This window comes from Salmo salar, chromosome ssa20 (genome assembly GCF_905237065.1).
Source record: "Salmo salar chromosome ssa20, Ssal_v3.1, whole genome shotgun sequence".
Taxonomy (NCBI): Eukaryota; Metazoa; Chordata; class Actinopteri; order Salmoniformes; family Salmonidae; genus Salmo; species Salmo salar.
In genome coordinates this window covers 12,033,367-12,058,215 of record NC_059461.1, presented here as the reverse complement: position 1 = coordinate 12,058,215, position 24,849 = coordinate 12,033,367, and the positions used below count along the sequence as shown (strand labels likewise).

Below are 24,849 nucleotides of genomic sequence, written 5' to 3'. Positions count from 1 at the left end.
TGTCCTGGAAGGCACGTAGTTTGCCCCCGGTGATGTGTTGTGCAGACCTCAATACCCTCTGGAGAGCCTTACAGTTATGGGCGGAGCAGTTGCCGTACCAGGCGGTGATACAGCCTGACAGGATGCTCTCGATTGTGCATCTGTAAAAGTTTGTGAGTGTTTTTGGTGACAAGCCAAATTTCTTCAGCCTCCTGAGGTTGAAGAGGCGCTGCTGCGCCTTCTTCACCATGCTGTCTGTGTGTGGTAGACCATTTCAGTTTGTCCGTGATGTGTACGCCGAGGAACTTAAAAAACGTTCCACCCTCTCCACTACTGTCCCGTCAATGTGGATAGGGGGCTGCTCCCTCTGCTGTTTCCTGAAGTCCACGATCATCTCCTTTGTTTTGTTGACATTGAGTGTGAGGTTATTTTCCTGACACCACACTCTGAGGACCCTCACCTCCTCCCTGTAGGCCGTCTCATCATTGTTGGTAATCAAGCCTACCACTGTAGTGTCGTCTGCAAACTTGATGACTGAGTTGGAGGCGTGCATGGCCACGCAGTCGTGGGTGAACAGGGAGTACAGGAGAGGGCTGAGAACGCAAACTTGTGGCGCCCCAGTGTTGAGGATCAGCGGGGTGGAGATGTTGTTATCTACCCTCACCACTTGGGGGCGGCCCGTCAGGAGTCCAGGACCCAGTTTCATAGGGCGGGGTCGAGACCCAGGGTCTCGAGCTTAATGACGAGTTTGGAGGGTACTATGGTGTTAAATGCTAAGCTGGAATCGATGAACAGCATTCTTACATAGGTATTCCTCTTGTCCAGATGGGTTAGGGCAGTGTGCAGTGTGATTGCGTCGTCTGTGGACCTATTGGGGCGGTAAGCAAATTGGAGTGGGTCTCGGGTGTCAGGTAGGGTGGAGGTGATATGGTCCTTGACTAGTCTCTCAAAGCACTTCATGATGACGGAAGTGAGTGCTACGGGACGGTAGTCATTTAGCTCAGTTACCTTAGCTTTCTTGGGAACAGGAACAATGGTGGCCCTTTTGAATCATGTGGGAACAGCAGACTGAGATAAGGATTGATTGAATATGTCCGTAAACACACCAGCCAGCTGGTCTGCGCATGCTCTGAGGATGCGGCCAGGGATGCCGTCTGGGCCTGCAGCCTTGCAAGGGTTAACACGTTTAAATGTTTTACTCACATTGGCTGCAATGAAGGAGAGCCCGCAGGTTTTGGTAGCGGGCCCTGTCAGTGGCACTGTTTTGTCCTCAAAGTGAGCAAAGAACTTGTTTAGTCTGTCTGGGAGCAAGACATCGTGGTCCGCGACGGGGCTGGTTTTTCTTTTGTAGTCCGTGATTGACTGTAGACCCTGCCACATACCTCTCGTGTCTGAGCCGTTGAATTGCGACTCCACTTTGTCTCTATACTGACGCTTAGCTTGTTTGATTGGCTTGTGGAGGGAATAGCTACACTGTTTGTATTCAGTCATGTTTCCGGTCACATTGCCCTGATTAAAAGCAGTGGTTCGCGCTTTCAGTTTTGCGCGAATGCTGCCATCAATCCACGGTTTCTGGTTGGGGAATGTTTTAATAGACGCTGTGGGTACAACATTACCGATGCACTTGCTAATATACTCGTTCAACGAATCAGCGTATTCATCAATGTTGTTGTTCGACGTTATGTGGAATATATCACAGTCTACATGATCGAAGCGATCTTGAAGCGTGGAATCCGATTGGTCAGACCAGCGTTGAACATATCAGATGGCTTCCACAACATGTAAACAATATCAGAAAAAACTATGGGATTGATAGACGTACAACAAGAAATGGGCAGATGTTTTAGTAAGTGGTGTCAGGTGTGGTCACTGGACGTTTCCAAGTGTCCCTAAACTTCTCCAAAGTGGCATATGTCTGTAAATTTGATAATTCTAGCGCTATTACATATTTGCAATCCCTAAATGCTATTTCTTTAGTATAAAAACAACATTTCTACCATATCAACCTCACTCAAACATTGTGGGGGTGTTATGGGGTATCCAGGGAACATTCAAGTGTTCTTTCAACCTCTCCAAAGTGTCCGAATGTGGTAATTGAGCTATTTTTGCACACTGGATGTGCCTAAAAGTTATTGTTCACTATAAATGCAAAATTTCTACAACACCAACCTCTCTCAAACATTGTGGTGGTGTCAGGGGACAAACAGGGGATATGGATGCCTACAACACGTAAGCAGGCAACATCATATTTTTGATACGCAAAGATATAGTCACTCAGTGGACATTCGATGTTGCCATTAAGTCATACATCATCAGATAACATTGGCAATGGGCTAGATTTGTTCCTACCAACCTAAGGATTAATTTGATACCCCCCATGTAGCTATAGCGCAAACACAGACCAAATCGAAGCTTACCTTGTAAGATGTTTGCTGTTTTGTGAAAATGTTGAGTAAAATAAACATTTTGACTCTCAGGGCTGGGGATCAATAACGATAGGTCACAGGCAAACAAATAAGTTATACTCAGGATGTGCGAAGTCCCGGCTTTCAGTGTGTATCAACGTATTCTGTGTTTATTCCATTTATGCTTCACAACGCTAACCGGAATGTAAGTAGCAGACATCTTGAAATTAGGTCATCGGCTCGGCCTGCCCTTATAAATTCGTATGCCCATATATATATGTAGTAAGTCATACGAAGTCATTTGAAGACACCGATCAATAGCCAACATACTCAGCTTCCGCAGACACCCTGCTTTTGCAGATAGGATCTACCGTTCTCATACCAAACTGAATTGAAAAAAAAAACTATCAAATAGGGTCGCCAAATATGGGGACTTTACATTTAACTTCTTGGGGCTATGTGGGACGCTAGCGTGCCACCCGTGGTGCACCCTATCAACAGCAGGTGCATTTCAAGAGCGGCAAATTTGAAACCAAATAAATGTCAAAATTCAAATTTTTCAAACATACAACTATCTTACACCCTTTGAAAGATAAACATCTCCTTAATCTAACCACGTTGTCCGATTTCAAAAAGGTTTTACGGCGAAAGCATAAAGTTAGATTATGTTAGGAGAGTACATTGACAATAGCTGTGTGTAATGTTTTGTCAATTCAAAGACAGGCGTCACCAAAACCATAAAACCAGCTAAAATGATGCACTAACCTTTTACAATCTCCATCAGATGACACTCCTAGGACATTATGTTAGACAATGCATGCATTTTTAGTTCTATCAAGTTCATATTTATATCCAAAAACAGCGTTTTACTATGGCATTGATGTTGAGGAAATCGTTTCCCTCCAATAACCGGCAGTCAAGTCAGCACCACAAATTAAATAATTAAAATTAGAAAACATTGGTAAAATATTATATTGTCATTTAAAGAATTATAGATTTACATCTCTTGAACGCAATCAACTTGCCAGATTTAAAAATAACCTTACTGGGAAATCACACTTTGCAATAATCTGAGCACTGCGCCCAGAAAAATATGCTTTGCTATACAGACAAACGGCCATGTTGGAGAGATCTAAAATCGTGTTGTTAGCACATGATCTAAGCCAGCCGGACTTCTCGTCATGAACGAGGGGAAAAGATATATTTACGTTCGTTCAAACATGTCAAACGTTGTATAGCATAAATCATTAGTGCCTTTTTTAACCAGAACATGAATAATATTCAAGGTGGACGAATGCATTCTCTTTTATAACGTATTGGAACGAGGGTACCCAACATGAACTCGCGCGCCAGAGTCTAATCGGCCATCACCGTTCCATGGCTCTTGTTCGGTCAGATCTCACAGTAAAAGACTCAAAACACTTTGTAAAGGATGGTGACATCTAGTGGAAGCAATAGGAAGTGCCAAAACATTAATCAACCCCTGTGTGTTTCAATGGCATAGGCTTAAAGGTAATTCAACACATCAGGTATCCACTTCCTGTCAGAAAATGTCTCAGGATTTTGCCTGCCAAATGAGTTCTGTTATACTCACAGACACCATTCAAACAGTTTTAGAAACTTTAGGGTGTTTTCTATCCATATATAATAAGTATATGCATAGTCTAGTTACTGGGTAGGATTAGAAACCAGATTAAATCGGGTACGTTTTTTTATCCAGCCATGAAAATACTGCCCCCTAGCCCCAACAGGTTAATAGGTTTTAAGCCTGTCACATGCTTCCCAGTCGAAACACTTCATGCATATAGTGCCTTCAGAAAGTATTCACATCCCTTAACTTTTTCCACATAAGTGTTGTGTTACAGCCTGAATTTAACATTTATTACATTGAGATGGTGTGTTACAGATCGGCACACAATGCCCCATAATGTCAAAGTGGAATTTTGTTAGTTGAACATAAAAAACAAATGTTTAATGACAAGCAAAAATGTCTTAAGTCAATAGGAATTCAATCCCTTTGTTATGGGAAGCCTAAATAAGTTCAGGAGTAAAAATGTGCTTAACAAATCACATAATAAGTTGCACAGACTCATTATGTGTTCAATAATAGTGGTTAACATGATTTTTGAATGACTACCTCATCTTTGTTCCCAACACATACAATTATCTGTAAGGTCCTTCAATCGAGCAGTGAATTTCAAGGAACTTCTCATTTCCCATCATGGTGGTGGCTGCATCATGTTGTGGGTATGCTTGCCATCGACAAGGACTAGGGAGTTTTTTTAGGATAAAAATAAACGGAATACAGCTAAGCACAGGCAAAATGCTAGAGTAAAACCTGGTTCAGTCGTCTGTCCGATAGACACTGTGTCACGTCCTGACCAGTATAAGGGTTATTTGTTATTGTAGTTTGGTCAGGACGTGGCAGAGGGTATTTTCTTTATGTGGTTCGGGGTGGTGATTTATTTAGTAGGGTGTTGGTTTAGTTAGTTCCGGGTTTTTGGGGTTATGTTCTAGGTTTGTATTTCTATGTGGTCTCTAGTCTTTTGTATTTCTATGTCTAGTTTATTGGGGTTGGACTCTCAATTGGAGGCAGGTGTTTTCTAGTTGCCTCTGATTGAGAGTCCTATATATGGGTATGTGTTTGGTTAAGTGTTTGTGGGAGATTGTTTCTTGTTTTGCCTGTATGAGCCTGACAAGACTGTTTTGTTGTTTGTGAGTTCTTCGTTTTGTTATTTTTGTGTTCTCTTGATTTAAAAATAAATACAAGATGAGCATCCACATTCCTGCTGCGTTTTGGTCCTCTATCCCCGACGACAACCGTTACAGAATCTCCCACCACAAATGGACCAAGCAGCGGAGTAAGGAGCAAGGGGAATTCGATATGGACTGGCGGGAGAAATGGACGTGGGAGCAGATTTTGGCCGGAGAGGGCCCATGGAAGAAGTCTGGTGAGGACCGGGAACGCTACCGGGGTACACGACTGGCGAGGAAACCGGAGAGGCAACCCCAAGAATTTATTTTGGGGGGGCACACGGACAGATCGGCGGAGCCGAGGATGGAACCAGAGCTAGTCGGGGTAAAATTGGAGGTGAGAGAAACAGAGTATAAAGGAGTTGATGGGAAAATTGGAGGAGAAAAGGATGAGAGAGCTACTGTGTTGGTGTATTAGGCACGACATTCGCCCTACAGAGCGTGTCCTAATGATATCACCTGAGTTAGCGTTTTATACTAGTCCTGAGGTGCGTGCTAGCTGTCTGGTGAAGATAGTACCAGCACCACGCACCAGGCCTCCAGTTTGTCAGCCCAGTCCAACTCGTCCTGTTCCCGCTCCCCGCACTAGCCCTGAAGTGCGAACCCCTAGTCTGGCACGTCCAGTACCAGCACCACGCACCTGGCTTCCAGCGCGTCAGCCCAGTCCGGTATGTCCTGTTCCTGCTCCCCACACTAGCCCTGAGGTGCGTGTCCCCAGGCTGATACCTCCAGTACCAGCACCACGTATCAGGCTTCCAGTGCGTCAGCCCAGTCCGACTTGTCCTGTTCCCGCTCCCCGCACTAGCCCTGAGGTGCGTGTTCCCAGGCTGATACCTCCAGTACCAGCACCACGCATCAGGCTTCCAGTGCGTCAACCCAGTCCGACTCGGCCTGTTCCCGCTCCCCGCACTATCCCCGAGGTGCGTGTTTCCAGGCTGATACCTCCAGTACCAGCACCACGCATCAGGCTTCCAGTGCGTCAACCCAGTCCGACTCGGCCTGTTCCCGCTCCCCACACTAGCCCTGAGGTGCGTGTTCCCAGGCTGATACCTCCAGTACCAGCACCACGCATCAGGCTTCCAGTGCGTCAGCCCAGTCCGACTTGTCCTGTTCCCGCTCCCCGCACTAGCCCTGAGGTGCGTGTTCCCAGGCTGATACCTCCAGTACCAGCACCACGCATCAGGCTTCCAGTGCGTCAACCCAGTCCGACTCGGCCTGTTCCCGCTCCCCGCACTATCCCCGAGGTGCGTGTTCCCAGGCTGATACCTCCAGTACCAGCACCACGCATCAGGCTTCCATTGCGTCAACCCAGTCCGACTCGGCCTGTTCCCGCTCCCCACACTAGCCCTGAGGTGCATGTTCCCAGGCTGATACCTCCAGTACCAGCACCACGCATCAGGCTTCTAGTGCGTCAACCCAGTCCGACTTGGCCTGTTCCCACTCCCCGCACTAGCCCTGAGGTGCTTGTCCCCAGACTGGCACATCCAGTACCAGTACCACGCATCAGGCTTCCAGTGCGTCAGCCCAGCCTCGAGAGTTCGGCAATAGTGTGCAGTCCAGAGTATCCGGCAACAGTGTGCAGTCCAGAGTATCCGGCAACAGTGTGTAGTCCAGAGTATCCGGCAACAGTGTGCAGTCCAGAGTATCCGGCAACAGTGTGCAGTCCAGAGTATCCGGCAACAGTGTGCAGTCAAGAGTATCCGGCACCAGTGTCCAGTCCAGAGTATCCGGCACCAGTGTCCAGTCCAGAGTATCCGGCAACAGTGTCTAGTCCGGAACCGAGGGAGACTGCCTGTGACCCGGAACCGAGGGAGACTGCCTGCGACCCGGAACCGAGGGAGTCTGCCTGCGACCCGGAACTGAGGGAGTCTGCCTGCGACCCGCAACCGAGGGGGTCTGCCTGCGACCCGGAACCGAGGGGGTCGGCCTGCGACCCGGGACTGAGGGAATCTACCTGTGACCCAGAACCGAAGGGGTCTGCCTGCGACCCGGAATCGAAGGGTCTGCCTGTGACCCAGAGCCGGGTGAGTCTGTCTATGACCCGGAACCAAGGGAGTCTATCAGCAACCCGGAACTGAGTAAGTCTATTGACGATCCGGAACTAAATATGAGTAACTGTGTATCAAATGAGTCTGCCTACAGTGTGGAACGGAAGAGGTCTGCCTACGATCCGGAACGATGGGAGTCTGCCTACGGCCCGAAACTGAGCAAGTCTGTCTGCATTCTGGAGGACACTAGGCCGGAGCCAGAACCACCTCCTGTATAGGTGGGTTGGGGAGGGGGGGTGTAGCACAAGTGCCGTCGGTGACGGCAGCCACCCTCCCTTCCCTCCCTTTAGTTTAGGGGGATTTTGTTGTTGTTGTTGTTGTTTTTTTTGTTGTTGTTTTTTATGAGGTGCATCCAGGGTCTGCACCTTTAGGGGGGGGGGTACTGTCACGTCCTGACCAGTATAAGGGTTATTTGTTACTGTAGTTTGGTCAGGACGTGGCAGAGGATATTTTGTTTATGTGGTTCGGGGTGGTGATTTATTTAGTAGGGTGTTGGTTTAGTTAATTCAGGGTTTTTGGGGTTATGTTCTAGGTTTGTATTTCTATGTGGTCTCTAGTCTTTTGTATTTCTATGTCTAGTTTATTGGGGTTGGACTCTCAATTGGAGGCAGGTGTTTTCTAGTTGCCTCTGAGAGTCCTATGTATGTGTTTGGTTAAGTGTTTGTGGGAGATTGTTTCTTGTTTTGCCTGTATGAGCCTGACATGACTGTTTTGTTCTTTGTGAGTTCTTCGTTTTGTTATTTTTGTGTTCTCTTGATTTAAAAATAAATACAAGATGAGCATCCACATTCCTGCTGCGTTTTGGTCCTCTATCCCCGACGACAACCGTTACACACTGGGAGACTAACTCACCTTTCAGCAGGACAATAACCTAAAACACAAAGCCAAATCTAGCTGATTTCGAAGATGCAGTGGTGTAAAGTACTGAAGTAAAAATACTTTGAAGTACTACTTACAGTTGAAGTCGGAAGTTTACATACACTTAGGATAGAGTCATTAAAACTTGTTTTTCAACCACTCCACAGATTTCTTGTTAACAAACTATAGTTTTGGCAAGTCGGTTAGGACATCTACTTTGCGCATGACACAAGTAATATTTCCAACAATTGTTTACAGACAGATTATTTCACTTATAATTCACTGTATCACAATTCCAGTGGGTCAGAAGTGCACATACACTAAGTTGACTGTGCCTTTAAACAGCTTGGAAAATTCCAGAAAATGATGGCATGGCTTTAGAAGCTTTACATAGGCTAATTGACATCATTTGAGTCAATTGGAGGTCTACCTGTGGATGTATTTCAAGGCCTTCCTTCAAACTCAGTGCCTCTTTGCTTCACATCATGGGAAAATCAAAAGAAACCAGCCAAGACCTCAGAAAAAAATTGTGGACCTACACAAGTCTGGTTCATCCTTGGGAGCAATTTCCAAACGCCTGAAGGTACCACGTTCATCTGCACAAACAATAGTACGCAAGAATAAACACCATGGGACCACGCAGCCATCATACCTCTCAGGAAGGAGACGCATTCTGTCTCCTAGAGATGAATGTACTTTGGTGCGAAATGTGCAAATCAATCCCAGAACAACAGCAAAGGACCTTGTGAAGATGCTGGAGGAAACAGGTACCAAAGTATCTATATCCACAGTAAAACGAGTCCTATATTGACATAACCTGAAAGGCCGCTCAGCAAGGAAGAAGCTACTGCTCCAAAATCGACATAAAAAAGCCAGACTACGGTTTGCAAATGCACATGGGGACAAAGATCATACTTTTTGGAGAAATGTTCTCTGGTCTGATGAAACAAAAATAGAACTGTTGTTTGGCCATAATGACCATCGTTATGTTTGGAGGAAAAAGGGGGAGGCTTGCAAGCCGACAAACACCATCCCAACCATGAAGCACAGGGGTGGCAGCATCACGTTGTGGGGGTGCTTTGCTGCAGGAGGGACTGGTGCACTTCAGAAAATAGATGTCATCATGAGGCAGGAAAATTATGTGGCTATATTGAAGCAACATCTCAAGACAACCTTTAAGTAGTTAAAGCTTGGTCGCAAATGGGTCTTCCAAATGGACAATGACCCCAAGCATACTTCCAAAGTTGTGGAAAAATGGCTTAACAAAGTCAAGGTATTGCAGTGGCCATCACAAAGACCTCAATCCCATATAAAATTTGTGGGCAGAACTGAAAAAGCGTTTGCGAGCAAGGAGGCCTACAAACCTGACTCAGTTACACCAGCTCTGTTAGGAGGAACCGGACAAAATTCACCGTGGAAGGCTACCCGTAATGTTTGACCCAAGTTAAACAATTTAAAGGCAATGCTACCAAATACCAATTCAGTGTATGTAAACTTCTGACCCATTGGGAATGTGATGAAAGAAATAAAAGCTGAAATATATCAATCTCTCTACTATTATTCTGACATTTCACATTCTTAAAATAAAGTGGTGATCCTAACTGGCCTAAAACAGAGAAATTTTACTAGGATTAAATATCAGGAATTGTGAAAAACTGAGTTTAAATGTACTTGGCTAAGGTGTATGTAAACTTCCGACTTCAACTGTAAGTCGGTTTTTTTTTTGGGGGGGGGGGTCTGTACTTTACTATTTATATTTTTCCAACTTTTACTTTTACTTCACTACATTCCAAAAGAAAATAATGTACTTTTCCTTGACACCCAAAAGTACTCATTACATTTTGACAGGAAAATTGTCCAATTCAAACACTTATCAAGAGAACATCCCTGGTCATAGCTACTGCCTCTGATCTGGTGGATGTCTGAGAGTTGGTTGTTTTCCCCTGGCTATCCGTAAATAAATACAGAACAAGAAAATTGTGCCATCTGGTTTGCTTAATATAAGGAATTTTAAATGATTTATACTTTTACTTTTGATACTTAATTTTATTTAAAACTAAATAGTTTTAGAGTTTTACTCAAGTAGTATTTTACTGCGTGTCATTTTCTATTAAGTTATCTTTACTTTTGAGTCCTCTTCCACCACTGCCAAGATGACATTGAATGTTTCTTGTAGCCTAGTTAGAGATTTTACTTACATCAGCTTGAACAACCAACTTGACAGCGCTTGAAGAATTCTAAAAAGAATAATGTGCAAATATTGTACAATCCAGCTATACAAAGCTCTTAGAGACTTACCCAAAAAGACTCACAGCTGTATTCAATGCCAAATGTGTTTCTAACATGTCTTGTCTCAGGGGGGTGAATACTTATCTAATCAATATGTTAGTGTTTTCATTTTCATTAATTTCTCATACATTTTTTTAAAATCCTTCCACTTTGATATTACAGAGTATTTTGTGTAGATCATTGACCCAGAATAACAATTACATCTATTTGAATTCCACTTTGTAATACAACAGAATAAGGAAAAAGTCAAGGGGTGTGAATGCCTTCTGAAGGCACTGTATATTGTCACGAAATGTCATTACGTTTTTGTTTGTTTTTGTGTGTTTTTTTATTCAGCTGTTTGCACAAGACTTCAGAAAGGTCAAAGTTCGTCAGGAAAAGTCTTCTCTCTTTTGTCGGTGATTGGTCAACAGTACTACTCCTAGTAGAAGTGGGAACTATGTACGGGATTCTTCAATAAAGTGTTTGTTGACATTCAACGAGAGGCGACTAGTTTCCGTGCACATTTTTCCACTTGAGAAAAACTGCACCAAACATCTTAGTTAGATGTAAAATTGCACAACTTAGGCATATAAAAAATGTGTTCTATCTCTCTCTCTCTCTCTCTCTCTCTCTCTCTCTCGCTCTCTCTCTCGTCACCCTTCTTCCTGGTGATGCATGGTATGCCCCAGCGTATTCCTAGAGAAGTCTGGATAATTAAACAACTGCGTGTTTGAGCCTGGCCTCTGATAATGGACTGTTAACGCGAGGAAGTGAGACAGCCAACACAAGTCACACTCTGATAACATTACTGCTGTGTTACTAGCATTTACACAACATCATAATATTAAGAAAGTTAATTGAAGTGAATTATTAGTGGCCACAGAACACAAAGAGTTTGAATGTGACTATGGGCTCTATTCAATCCGCATCGTGGAAATTCAGCATTTTAGCTTTATGTCACCTCTATTGGAAATTATCTGTACATTTCTATTGCAGAATCTGTAACACTTCAGCATTACAGATTGAATTGAGCTTTGAGTTTTGTATTCAAGCTCGTGTCTACCTGTGCTGTTGTGCTCTGTGTCTGTAGTGGTTGAGACTTGGTACTTGAGCTTCTGTGGCACAGTGATTATCTGCATGTAGGCCAGAAGCCACAGAGCGAGAGGAGGGGGATGGGGGGCCCAGGAGAGAGATGCGATGAGACAAGCCACACAAGCCTCAAAGGGAACAGGGTGGGGGGTGCCAAGCAGCTACCCTAAACCCTGCCGTAGGGCTAGGAACAGACAGACTCGGTTAACCACAGAACCACAAGAACATACAAGTGCACATACAAAGAGGGTGAGAGAGAGAGAGAGAGCAGTATGTGTGCATGTCGAATACGTTTTTAATGAATCATAGCGTGAAAAATATATAAATGCAACATACAACAATTTCAAAGATTTTACTGAGTTACAGTTGATGTACGGAAATCAGTCAATTGAAATGTATTCATTAGGCCCTAATCTATGGATTTCACATGACTGGGAATACAGAAATGCATTTGTTTGTCACAGATACCTTAAAAAACAAGGTAGGGCGTGGATCAGAAAACCAGTCAGTATCTGGTGCGACCACCATTTTCCTCAGCACGACACATCTCCTTTGCATAGAGTTGATCAGACTGTTGATTGTGTCCTGTGGAATGTTGTCCCACTCCTCTTCAATGGCTGTGCAAAGATGCTGGATATTGACGGGAACTGGAACACGCTGTCGTACACGTCGATCCAGAGCATCCTAAACATGTTCAATGGTTGACATCATGTCTGGTGAGTATGCAGGCCATGGAAGAACTAGGAAATATTCAGCTTCCAGGAATTGTGCACAGATCCTTGCAACATGGTGCCATGCATTATCATGCTGAAACAAGAGGTGATGGCGGCAAATGAATGGCATGACAATGGGCCTCAGGATCTCGTTAAAGTATCTCTGTGCGTTCAAACTGCCTTTGATAAAATGCAATTGTGTTCGTTGTCCATAGCTTATGCCTGCCCATACCATAAACCCCACTGCCACCATGGGGGCACTCTGTTCACAACACAGCAAATCACTCGCCCACACGACGTGTGCCATCTGCCCTGTATTGTTGAAACCGGGATTAATCCTTGAAGAGCACACTTCTCCGGTGTGACTGTGGCCAACGAAGGTGAGCATTTGCCCACTGAAGTTGGTTATGACGCCAAACTGCAGTCAGGTCAATACCCCGTTGAGGACAACGAGCACACAGATGAGACAGTTTCTGCCAGTTTGTGCAGAAATTCTACGGTTGTGCAAACCCACAGTTTCATCAGCTTCCCGGGTGGCTGGTCTCTGATGATCCTGCAGGTGAAGAAGCCAGATGTAGAGGTCCTGGGCTTGCTTGGTTACACATGGTCTGTGGTTATGAGGCTGGTTGGACGTACTGCCAAATTCTCTAAAATGACGTTGGAGGCGGCTTATGGTAGAGAAATTAACATTCAATTATCTGGCAACAGCTCTGGTGGTCAAACCTGCAGTCAACATGCCAATTGCACGATCCCTCAAAACTTGAGACACCTGTGGCATTGTGTTGTATGACAAAACAGTACATTTTAGAGAGGTGTGTTATTGTCCCCAGCACAAGTAATGATCATGCTGTTTAATCAGCTTCTTTATATGCCACACCTGTCAGGTGGATTATCTTGGCAAAGGAGAAATGCTCACTAACAGGGATGTAAACACATTTTTGAGAAATGTGCTTTTTGTGCATATGGAACATTTCTGGGATCTTTTATTTCAGCTCATGAAACATGGGACCAACACTTTACATGTTACGTTGATATTTTTGTTCAGTGTAGATTCAGTCCTTTGATATGTTTTCTGAAATTACATGCTTTATTCAGCATTTTCAGTGCACTCAATGATGCAGGGATGTAGTACTCTTTCACACTTTTATTGGTCTTATTATAGACTGGTTGGCAGACAACTTCATGAAAACGATGCGCACGCATCGATGGGGCCAGAAGCCGTACTTTGTTATGATTCTAAACGGTGACAAAGCTTGCAATAATGGCAAGAAGCTGCAATCTGGGGAATCAAAGGTGGCTCGTTTCAGCTAGTTTTGTCTTGGTATTGATATCATGTCAATGCTAATATGGCTAAAACTTGCTAGATAACAGTATTTGAGACAAGTGCTCATTGTGCAAATGTATTTATGTTTTCAATAAATATTTGGAGACTAAATATAGTACATGTTGTCAACAATCTAAGTGTGTACAGTCGAGCGTACATGTATTTGTGTGTGTGTGTGCGTTCATCCTAGTTTGACATGGAGGCTTAATAAGAAGTGGCAGCTGTCAGTCTCCTGTTGACGTCTATCAGGAAGGCCACACATGGGCGCACCACAGAAACTCTCTGAGACAGTGGAAAGATACTTGACAAAAAGATAACAAGCATTGTAAAGCCTACCATCACAAGTGCACACAAGACACGTGTTTAGACAGTAGGTCAGGATGAAAATAACCATTCCAGTTTTGCCAAATAGACATCTTTAGCCATTGAGATAAAGGCTATATATACTGTAAATTCCGGACTATAAGCCGCAACTTATTTCTCACGCTTTGAACCTCGCGGCTTAAACAATGACGCGGCTAATATATGGATTTTTCCCGCTTTCAATTTTCTATTTTTTCTCCAAAAAACACATTCTGTGACGTGCTTAGTTTTTTGGAGGCATGAAGCTTTCATTAGACCAATGAAATTGCCGAACGGGTTAAGGTCAAACAACTTTTTTGTTTACTGTTTAAAATTAAATCAAGCGCTCTGAAACTTATTACGGTAGTCATTTTGTCGCCCTCATCATGGCAAAGACACGGAGAAATGCATATGATGCAGCTTTCAAGTTGAAGGCGATTGATCTGGCTGTTGGAAAAGGAAATAGAGCTGCTGCACGGGAGCTTGGTCTTAATGAGTCGATGATAAGACGTTGGAAACAGCAGCGTGAGGAATTGACTCAGTGCAAAAAGACAACTAAAGCTTACTGCTAATTTTTTATTTTTTGTTACAAGCCGTGTTTCGTTAAAGCCTATTTATGTTCGTTAAAGCCTGTGTAAAGTTAATTTGTTTCAATGTACCGGTAGGCACCTGCGGCTTATAGACATGTGCGACTTATTTATGTTCAAAATATATTTTTTTTTAAATTCAGTGGGTGCGGCTTATATTCAGGTGCGCTTAATAGTCCGGAAATTACGGTATATATACACAGTTCCAGTCAAAAGTTTGGACACACCTACTCATTCAAGGGTTTTTCTTTATTTTTACTTTTATCTACAATATGGAATAATAGTGAAGATATATCAACACTATGAAATAACACATATTGAATCATGTGGGAGCAAATAAGTGTAAAACAAATCAAAATATATTATTCAAAGTAGCCACCCTTTGCCTTGATGACAGCTTTGCACACTCTTGGCATTATCTCAACCAGCTTCACCTGGAATTATTTTCCAACAGTCCTGAAGGAGTTCCCACAAATGCTGAGCACTTGTTGGCTGCTTTTCCTTCACTCTGCGGTCCAACTCATCCCAAACCATCTCAAGTGATTTGAGGTCGGGTGATTGTGGAGGCCAGGTCATCTGATGCAGCACGCCATCACTCTCCTTCTTGGTCTAATAGCCCTTACCCATCCTGGAGGTGTGTTGGGTCATTGTCCTGTTGAAAAACAAATGATAGTCCCACAAAGCGTAAACCAGATGGGATGGCGTATCGCTCAGAATGCTGTGGTAGCCATTGCTGGTTAAGTGTGCCATGAATTCTAAATAAATCACAGACAGTGTCACCAACAAAGCACCCCCACACCAAAACACCTCCTCTTCCATGCTTCATGGTGGGACTCATCAGACCAAAGGATGGATTTCCACCGGTCGAATGTACATTTCTCGTGTTTCTTGGCCCAAGCAAGTTTCTTCTTCTAATTGGTGTCCTTTAGTAGTGGTTTCTTTGCACCAATTCGACCATGAAGGCCTGATTCACGCAGTCTCCTCTGAACAGTTGATGTTGAGATGTGTCTGTTAATTGAACTCTGAAGTATTTATTTGGGCTGCAATTTCTGAGGCTGGTAACTCTAGTGAACTTATCCTCTGCTGCAGAGGTTACCTCTGGGTCTTCCATTCCTGTGGTGGTCCTCATGAGACCCAGTTTCATCATAGCACTTGATGGTTTTTGCGACTGCACTTGAAGAAACTTTCAAAGTTCTTGAAATTTTCCAGATAGACTGACCTAGACTGACATGTCTTAAAGTAATGATTTAAAGTAATGCTGGACTGTCGTTTTTCTTTGCTTATTTGAGCTGTTCTTGCCATAATAAGTACTTGATCTTTTATCAAATAGGGCTATCTTCTGGATACCACCCCTACCTTGTCACAAAACATCTGTTTGGCTCAAACGCATTCATTGAAATGCATTTCAGGTGAAGCTGGTTGAGAAAATGCCAAGAGTGTGGAAAGCTGTCATCAAGGCAAAGGCTACTTTGAAGAATCTCAAATATATAATATATTTCGATTTTTTTAAACACTTATTTGTTTACTACATGATTCCATATGCGTTATTTAATCATTTTCAGTGTTATTCTACAATGTAGAAAATACTCAAAATAAAGAAAAACACATGAATGAGTAGGTGTGTCCAAACCTTTGACTGGTACTGGTATAAATAATAGTATAGTGGCTTGCGAAATTTTTCCTATTTTGTTGCCTTACAACCTGGAATTAAAATATTTTTTTGGAGGGTTTGTATCATTTGATTTACACAACTTGCCTACGACTTTGAAGATGCAAAATATTTTTTATTGTGAAACAAATAAGGCAAACAAACAGAAAACTTGAGCGTGCATAACTAGCCAGACAATGCATTTTCCTTGATGGCCAAAAAGCTCAATTTTAGTCTCATCTGACCAGAGTACCTTCTTCCATATGTTTGGGGAGTCTCACACATTTTTTTCTTAAAGCAATGGCTTTATTCTGGCCACTCTTCTGTAAAGCCCAGCTCTGTGGAGTGTACGGCTTAAAATGGTCCTATGGACAGATACTCCAATCTCTGCTGTGGAGCTTTGCATCTCCTTCAGGGTTATCATTGGTCTCTTTGTTGCCTCTCTGATTAATGCACTCCTTGCCTGGTCCATGTGTTTTGGTGGGCAGCCCTCTCTTGGCAGGTTTGTTGTGGGGCCATAATCTTAATTATAATAGATTTAATGGTGCTCCGTGGAATATTCATAGTTTCTGATATTTTTTTTATAACCTAACGCTGATGTGTACTTCTCCACAACTTTGCCCCTGACCTGTTTGGAGAGCTCCTTGGTCTTCATGGTGCTGCTAGCTTGATGGTGCCCCTTGCTTAGTGGTGTTGCAGACTCTGGGGCCTTTCAGAACAGCTGTATATATACTGAGATCATGTGACACGTAAATAAAGTCCACCTGTGTGCAATCTAACTATGTAACTAATTATGTGACTTCTGAAGGTAATTGGTTGCACCAGATCTTATTTAGGGGCTTCATAGCAATGGGGGTGAATTCACATGCATGCACCACTTTTCCATTTATTATTATTATTATATATTTTTTTTACCTCTTAGGCATCCCTAAGCGTGAATCCCGCTCGAATCCCGTTAGCAGGATAGATTTTACAACATCCAGTGAAATTGTAGCGCGCCAAATTCAAACTACAGAAATATCAATATTCAACCTTCACGAAAATATAAGTGTAATACATCAAAATACAGCTTAACTTCTTGTTAATCCAGCCGCTATGTCAGATTTCAAAAAGGCTTTACGGCGAAAGCAAACCATGCAATTATCTGAGGACATCGTCCCGCATACAAACACATGAAAATCATTTTTCAACCAGGCAGGTGCGACACAAAAGTCAGAAATAGCCATATAATAAATGCCTTACCTTTGAAGATCTTCTTCTTTTTGCAATCTCAAATGTCTCAGTTACACAATGAATGGTCGTTTTGTTTAATAAATTCCTTCTTTATATCCCCAAAATGTCAATTAATTTTATTTTGATTCAGAAATACACCAGTTCCAACATGACTACAAAGTATCTAATAAGTTACCTGTAAACTTGGTCCAAACATTTCAAACAACATTTCTAATCCAACCTCAGGTATCCTAAAATGTAAATAAATGATAAAATTTAAGACGGAATAAACTGTTTCTAATACCAGATAAAAACAACGTGAAGCGCGCTCCAGTTCACGCGCAACAAAAGACTAAAGCCCTTCAGAGTGACACCTACAAAGAACAGCCCTACTTCTTCATTTCTCAAAAGAAAAACATAGAACAATTTCTAAAGACTGTTGACATCTAGTGGAAGCCATAGGAACTGCAATCTGGGCCCTAATAAATCAGGTCTCCCTTAGAAAACAATTGGAAAACACAGTGACCTCAAAAAACAAATTCCCTGGATGGATTGTGCTCGGGGTTTCGCCTGCCAAATCAGTTCTGCTCTACTCACAGACATTATTCTAACAGTTTTAGAAACTACAGAGTGTTTTCTATCCACATATACTAATTATATGCATATCCTAGCTTCTGGGCCTGAGTAGCAGGCAGTTTACTATGGGCATGCTTTTCATCCAGATGTGAAAATACTGCCCCCTATCCCAGAGGTTTTAAACAAGTAATTTTTTTCATTTCACTTCACCAATTTGAACTATTTTGTGTATGTCCATTACATGAAATCCAAATAAAAATCAAATTTAAATTACAGGTTGTAGTGCAACAATAGGAAAAACGCCAAGGGGGATGAATACTTTTGCAAGGCACTGTATGTGTTGTCATTATACAACGTCTCATCAATCACGTCCCTTGATCAACCAGAACATTGGTAGCCACTCAAATTAACTTTGCAAGAGTAAGGGGACCAGTTATGTTACTCTGGCTTCACTCAATTGTAATATGAATGTCAACACATTTGGTTGACTGGATACAGTTGTCAATGGTGACCTTCTCTATGGAGCGCTATTACAGAGATATGGATTGGAAGGCTTCATATATTGTTCTCCATTGGTTGTGGACTAATCCATTCTCTGTGATGTGGAGGCCATCACTAGTGATGCTGTTGTCTCTGAAAAGAAAATTAGATTCTTCTTGGTGGGTTGCAGAGTTAACCCTTGACCCCAGAGGGCCATGTCCTCCCAAGAACAGGGTCTAGACCCCACTCTCCCACCACAGCCCCGTTCTGTCCACAGAGTGGGGTCAGGGATCAGGGGGACATGGCAGCTCATGGAGCATCGGTATGCACCGAAACACCTCTACAAACAGCTCTAGACAAGGCAGTCTGGGCTACAATTCATGCCATACGGTATTTAGCTATTTCATATGTTTTAATATATTTTATCAGGCTTTGGGATAACACTTCTTACTCATATACCATTGCTGCTGCTATTCATTTTTATCCGCCATTCTAAAGAACAATGTTGAACATATCAGAGTAGGCTATTGTGGGTTAATTTCATCACACATAGCACATATCTTCAGTCAATTGACATTGCTGAAATGATTTCACTGAAATATATTTAAAAAAAAATGTTTCTAAGTGGAGCGAAGCAGTCATATGACATCAAGGTGTTAGAGCTGCTATTTGTGGCTGTGTGTAAAGGTTCAGCAGTGTGAAGTTATTACCAATTTGAATTCTGTAGAGCAAACTTAGCGCTGGTAAATGCTACCTCTGCTCGCAAGCGTCATGTGATCATCGATCTGCCTCTCCTCTGGAACATATTAATTGTGATTTATTCTAGAAACTATATTTGACATGTAAAGGTTTCTGGCTGCATGGAAAAGCATTACATTTACACTTTTGCCTCTGTGTGTGTTTTTCCTTGTGTTGTAGGGTTGGAGGAATATGGCCCTGATTCCCCTGCTATCGGAGAGAGGCCTAATGGAGATGTCTGGGACTTTGCCTACTGCTAAACCAACATGAGGTGAGCTCGGGTTAGAAAGCCAAAGGGGTCAAAAGACACAAAGAAGCAAATGCTCAACTGACCATGCTGTGTGTGTGTATGTTTGTGTGTGTGTGCATGTGCGTGCACTCTGTTCTTGTTCATGTGAGCGTCTGTACATGTGTGCTTGAGCGTGTGTCTCTGCATGCCCACAGCAAAGTTAGCCTCTGTGTTGAGTAAACCCTTGGATATTAGTAGCGGTCCAGGGAACACAGTAAACAGAAAAAAACACTGGTTTGAGGGGAACTCATACAACGTGGCCATAGGCAATATCAAATCCAATGACCCGTTCCTCTGCCCTCTGGTCCGTACCAAAGACATGAGTCAAAGGGGGGCCGAGGCTTGCGTTCACTGTTTGCCATCAGCACAACCTCACAGTCTAAAAGGTGGAACCCATAAAAAGGTAATACAAATGGCTATAGTCATTGCAAATGATGTACAAACAGGCAGGGTTCTTGGGGAGGTTATTTGGAACATCCCCTTATTATTCACCACATGATCTGTGCATGATGTGTGGATGTAGCATTGTAGTTGTACTGCCACATTGGTTGGTCTATGACATTTAATATGACAGAGGACTACACAATTAGCTTGCTTTAGTGATGTGTTGCAGAAGGTCTTGTTTCGTGATATTTTTATGGCCTATTTCCTCAGCATTTATTTTATCCTTGATTGGACCTTTGACCTTAACCTTTGTATAACTATCTCAGACACAGCTGGAGAGATTGACAGGATGTTAGTTTCCTGGGATATTGAATGTGTGTGCTGTGCACAATATGCTAAATCAGTAGACATACAACTCTGTCAGCAAAAAAATTCCGATAGCTAAAAATACCGACCTCTCACTCACTCTCAAAACAGTACAAATACCAAGCGCTTACCCCTAGTACCATTCTGACCGAATGTTCTGGCAACTCCAAAAGGCTGTTTGTATGTATTGGTATTCCAGTAAAGCTGATTTCTTGTGTGAAGTTGTGGAAATCAAGGGTTCAAGAGAGTGAGAGTGATGTCAGCACCCATGGGCCTCAGCGTCTGGTAGTGTACCCACTGTAATTACTCCCTCTACTCTTTGTCAATTGGTGGAGTGCTCTGAAGGGCCAATTAGGGAGGGCAGCCCGAGTCGCCAGGCAGGAGAGTCAGCAGCAGAGTCACTACCCGCCATTTAAACTCCAAGACCTTTAGCTGTCATAGAGAGGAGCACTGTTATCAAATCATTAGTTTATTTTTAAACCATTGATACAGTCAAGGCCAAGGATTTGTGAAAAAATACCAAAAATACAAATTTCTCAGACTGAGAATGTGGTTTAGAGTTTTGGTATTAAATAGTAAGAAGCACCCTGGCATGGTTATATTGTGTGTATTGTAATTCAAATCTAACTATACCTCTCTCTGGAGGGATGCAATTTACGCTGTTGCCAGTGTTGGCTGTTGACAAGATCATACGCTATTGTCCGTCTGGTTGGTGTTCCATTGAAACTAAACAAAAAAACTCCAGTCCATTATGTGGGTAAATGTTACTATATGTGTCTTCAGGAACGCGTTGTGCGGTGGACTTGTAAGTCAGGAGGAAGGTAGATGGATATTGTTAACTGGAGTCTTTCAGTATCGGGCCATTGGTTTGAGTTCATTCTATATTTGAAATGCTTATCAAATATGAATGCGGGCTTTAACCATGGTCCTCTCCAAAATACTAAATCCACCTTGTTTAGGATGTTTTACAACAATACCATAGCATCCATGTCACCATCCTAAAAGCACTGTGTTAGTCATTAGACCACTATATCCACTGTTGCATTTAGGTAGACTGCAATGGAAGATAACTGGCACACTACGCTTTTTAAGAGTCAGATTGGTGTCTAACCTCCCATCAGCCATTGCCTGTGTAAGTGCATGGTTGGGGTCATGGGGTTAAAGCCCAAACAGGAAGGGATGGCTATTTTCAACTCTCAGATAAAGATGTGCAGTGACACTCCTGAAACATTCCCCTGGAAACAGGTCTAATGCAGCCTATCATTTCTATCTCCCATGTTATACTCCCCTGACCATATCCAAATTACAATAATTGCTTTTGTGTTTAAATGTGCTGCATGCGCAGTGGGCAGTGGGTACATGTGCCTTCTGAAATTCAAATGACTTATGTATAGATACACACACTACAGGTCAAAGGTTTTAGAACACCTACTCATTCAAGGGTTTTTATTTATTTTTACAATTTTTTTACTATTTTCTCCATCCACCAACGCCACGTTGCACCACAGACTGTCCAGGAGTTGGCGGATGCTTTAGTCCAGGTCTGGGAGGAGATCCCTCAGGAGGTCATCCGCCACCTCATCAGGAGCATGCCCAGGCATTGTAGGGAGGTCATACAGGCACGTGGAGGCCACACACACTACTGAGCCTCATTTTGACTTGTTTTAAGGACATTACATCAAAGTTGGATCAGCCTGTAGTGTGGTTTTCCACTTTAATTTTGAGTGTGACTCCAAATCCAGACCTCCATGGGTTGATAAATTGGATTTCCATTGATTCTTTTTGTGTGATTTTGTTGTCAGCACATTCAACTATGTAAAGAAAAAAGTATTTAATAAGATTATTTCTTTCATTCAGATCTAGGATGTGTTATTTTAGTGTTCCCTTTATTCTTTTGAGCAGTATATTATTTATATTTGAGATTCTTCAAAGTAGCCACCCTTTGCCTTGATGACAGCTTTGCACACTCTTGGAATTCTCTCAACCAGCTTCATGAGGTAGTCCCCTGGAATGCATTTCAATTAACAGGTGTGCTGTCTTAAAAGTGAATTTGTGGAATTTATTTCCTTCTTAATGCGTTTGAGCTAATCAGTTGTGTTGTCACAAGGTAGGGGGGTATACAGAAGATAGCCCTATTTGGTATAAGATGCCCATATTATGGCAAGAACAGCTCAAATAAGCAAAGAGAAACAAGAGTCCATCATTACTTTAAGACATGAAGGCCAATCAATACGGAAAATTTCAAGAACTTTGAAAGTTTCTTCAAGTGCAGTAGCCACAGGAATGGAAGACCCAGAGTTACCTCTGATGTAGAGGATAAGTTCATTAGAGTTACCAGTCGCAGAAATTGCAGCCCAAATAAATGCTTCAGAGTTCAAGTAACAGACACATCTAAACATCAACTGTTCAGAGGAGACTGTGAATCAGGCCTTCATGGTCGAATTGCTGCAAAGAAACCACTACTAAAGGACATCAATAATAAGAAGAGATTTGCTTGGGCCAAGAAACACGAGCAATTGACATTAGACCGGTGGAAATTTGTCCTTTGGTCTGGAGTCCAAATTGGAGATTTTTTGTTCCAACTGCCGTGTCTTTGTGAGATGCAGTGTGGGTGAACAGATGATCTCTGGATGTGTATTTCCCACCGTAAAGCATGGAGGAGGAGGTGTTATGGTGTGGGGTTGCTTTGCTGGTGACACTGTCTGTGATTTATTTAGAATTCAAGGCACACTGAACCAGCATGGTTACCACAGCATTCTGCTGCAGCAATACGTCATCCCATCTGGTTTGGGCTTAGTGGGACTATCTGCTGCATCAGATGACCTGGCCTCCACAACCCCCCAACCAAATTGAGATGGTTTGGGATGAGTCGGTCCACAGAATGAAGGAAAAGCAGCCAACAAGTTCTTTTGACCGGTAGTGTGTGTGTGTATATATATATATATATATGTGTGTGTGTGTGTGTGTGTGTGTGTGTGTGTGTATGTATATATATATATATATATATATACACACACATATATATACATTTTATTCATAGAATAGCAACCATGAAAATGCAAAATATCACGCATGTTTATATCCTATTGCTTTTATATGACACAGCATTACTTGTACAATTTAGCACTAATGTTTATCTAAAATAAAACCTGTGGAAATATGACAGAGAGTGGTTGTCAGGTGTTGATGTTCACAAGGCACAGCCTACGTTTGCCTTAAGTAGACCTTTCAGAATATAACCGCATGCAGCCTCCATGTCATTAACACTAGGCCACAGGACATAATGAAGTCCCCTGCATGTGTTTGCATGATTAAAGAGAGGTACAGTGTGTGTGTGTGTGTGTGTGTGTGTGTGTGTGTGTGTGTGTGTGTGTGTGTGTGTGTGTGTGTGTGTGTGTGTGTGTGCATCTGTGTGTGTTCGTGCGTGTGCTTTGGCACACAGATGACAATAGGTGCCAGCGTACAACACGGCTTTCAGAAGTCCATAAGCAGAAATCTACAATATGAATTAAGTCTTTATTATCATGCAATAAATGCATAATAAACAAATAGTAGATAGTGGTAATAAAGCAGCAAGGTTAAAGCATTAACCAAAGAAAATAGGTCATTTGCTAAATGTATTTATATGAAAGCTGCTATTTCATTAAAATTATTTATTTTCCAACTATAATTTTCCTATTTCCTATTCATCATGTAATTCCATATTTCATGCCTGGGTGCGATCCTTCCACCATGCTATATATTGCTGAGGCTTGTGCCTCTTAGCGATAGCACATTCTTTCCGGCATTTTCCCCCCCACAAAACCGTAACATTTCCATATTTTTTTCTCATTTTGATTCGTGGAATTACCAGGAGTAGGGCATTTGGGGTGGGGTGGGGGCTTGACGACATCAGTTATCAATTTATAATTAAAAGGAATAAAACGGCTGTTTTTTTCTCCATTTAATATCCAAGTAGCCATCAGTGGAGTGTGTAATAGCGCTGCGTAGGTAGGGTTTCTCCTGCATCATCATTTTACAGCAAGAACAAAGAATATGCGCATAATAAAATCATGCAAATGAATGCAAATCGCTGGCAGCAAGGAGGAGAGGGAAGGTGGAAGGAGGGAGGGGAGATGCAGAAGCCAAGAGGAGTGGTAAGGCTTGGTACTTACCCTCGCTAGGCAAACCTCATGCCCTGCACAATTTAAGATATAGCTTTTTTGACAAAAGGGGTAGATGGACAAAAAATACTGCTTCATTTATCTCTGTCTTATTCCAAACCGTTCTTTTTAGTTGTAGATTTGTACAGAAGTGTTTTTGAATATCCCTCCTTTGGGCCTAGATGGACCAATTTGAATTCAGATTCTCCAAATGCCAATTTCAAGGTTGCAAGACAATGCAAAGCCCAAACAAGATACATCTTGAATGTGTCATTTCCCTGTTACTCCTTATTCTCCTCCCTTCACTCCTTAGCAACATTTTGCATAAATGTTTTTTGAGAATTAGATAATCTATTCTCAATCCTTTTTTTCATCAGCTGAATGCAGTGAATTGAAATGAAAATGTGTCTCTTGTGTTTTGATGGAAGAGACCAGGTTAGGGAGGGCAGGGCAGTACTTCGTGTGTTGGCTGATGCAACGCTGCTATGGCCCTATACAGCATCAGAGAAATGCAAAACATATATTACTAACACCACAGCTAATGAAAGTCTCCCCCTTATCCCCCATCCGCTCACTAAAAACCAGCCGACACTTCAACCTTATCAAAAATGTGACATTTTCCTGAGTACGTTCATTAAGCCCAA

General features: G+C 42.5%; 1 long non-coding RNA gene across 3 annotated transcripts in view; it reads left to right on the top strand.

Moving 5' to 3' along the window:
- The window catches only part of LOC106580135 (uncharacterized), a 76,866-nt gene that overhangs the window by 18,746 nt on the left and 33,271 nt on the right, over nucleotides 1-24,849 (top strand). For all 3 annotated transcript variants that reach the window (XR_001322812.2, XR_001322811.2, XR_001322810.2), the window contains exon 2: nucleotides 19,205-19,295. This is a non-coding gene — a long non-coding RNA (uncharacterized lncRNA). The remainder of the gene's footprint in view (nucleotides 1-19,204; nucleotides 19,296-24,849) is intronic.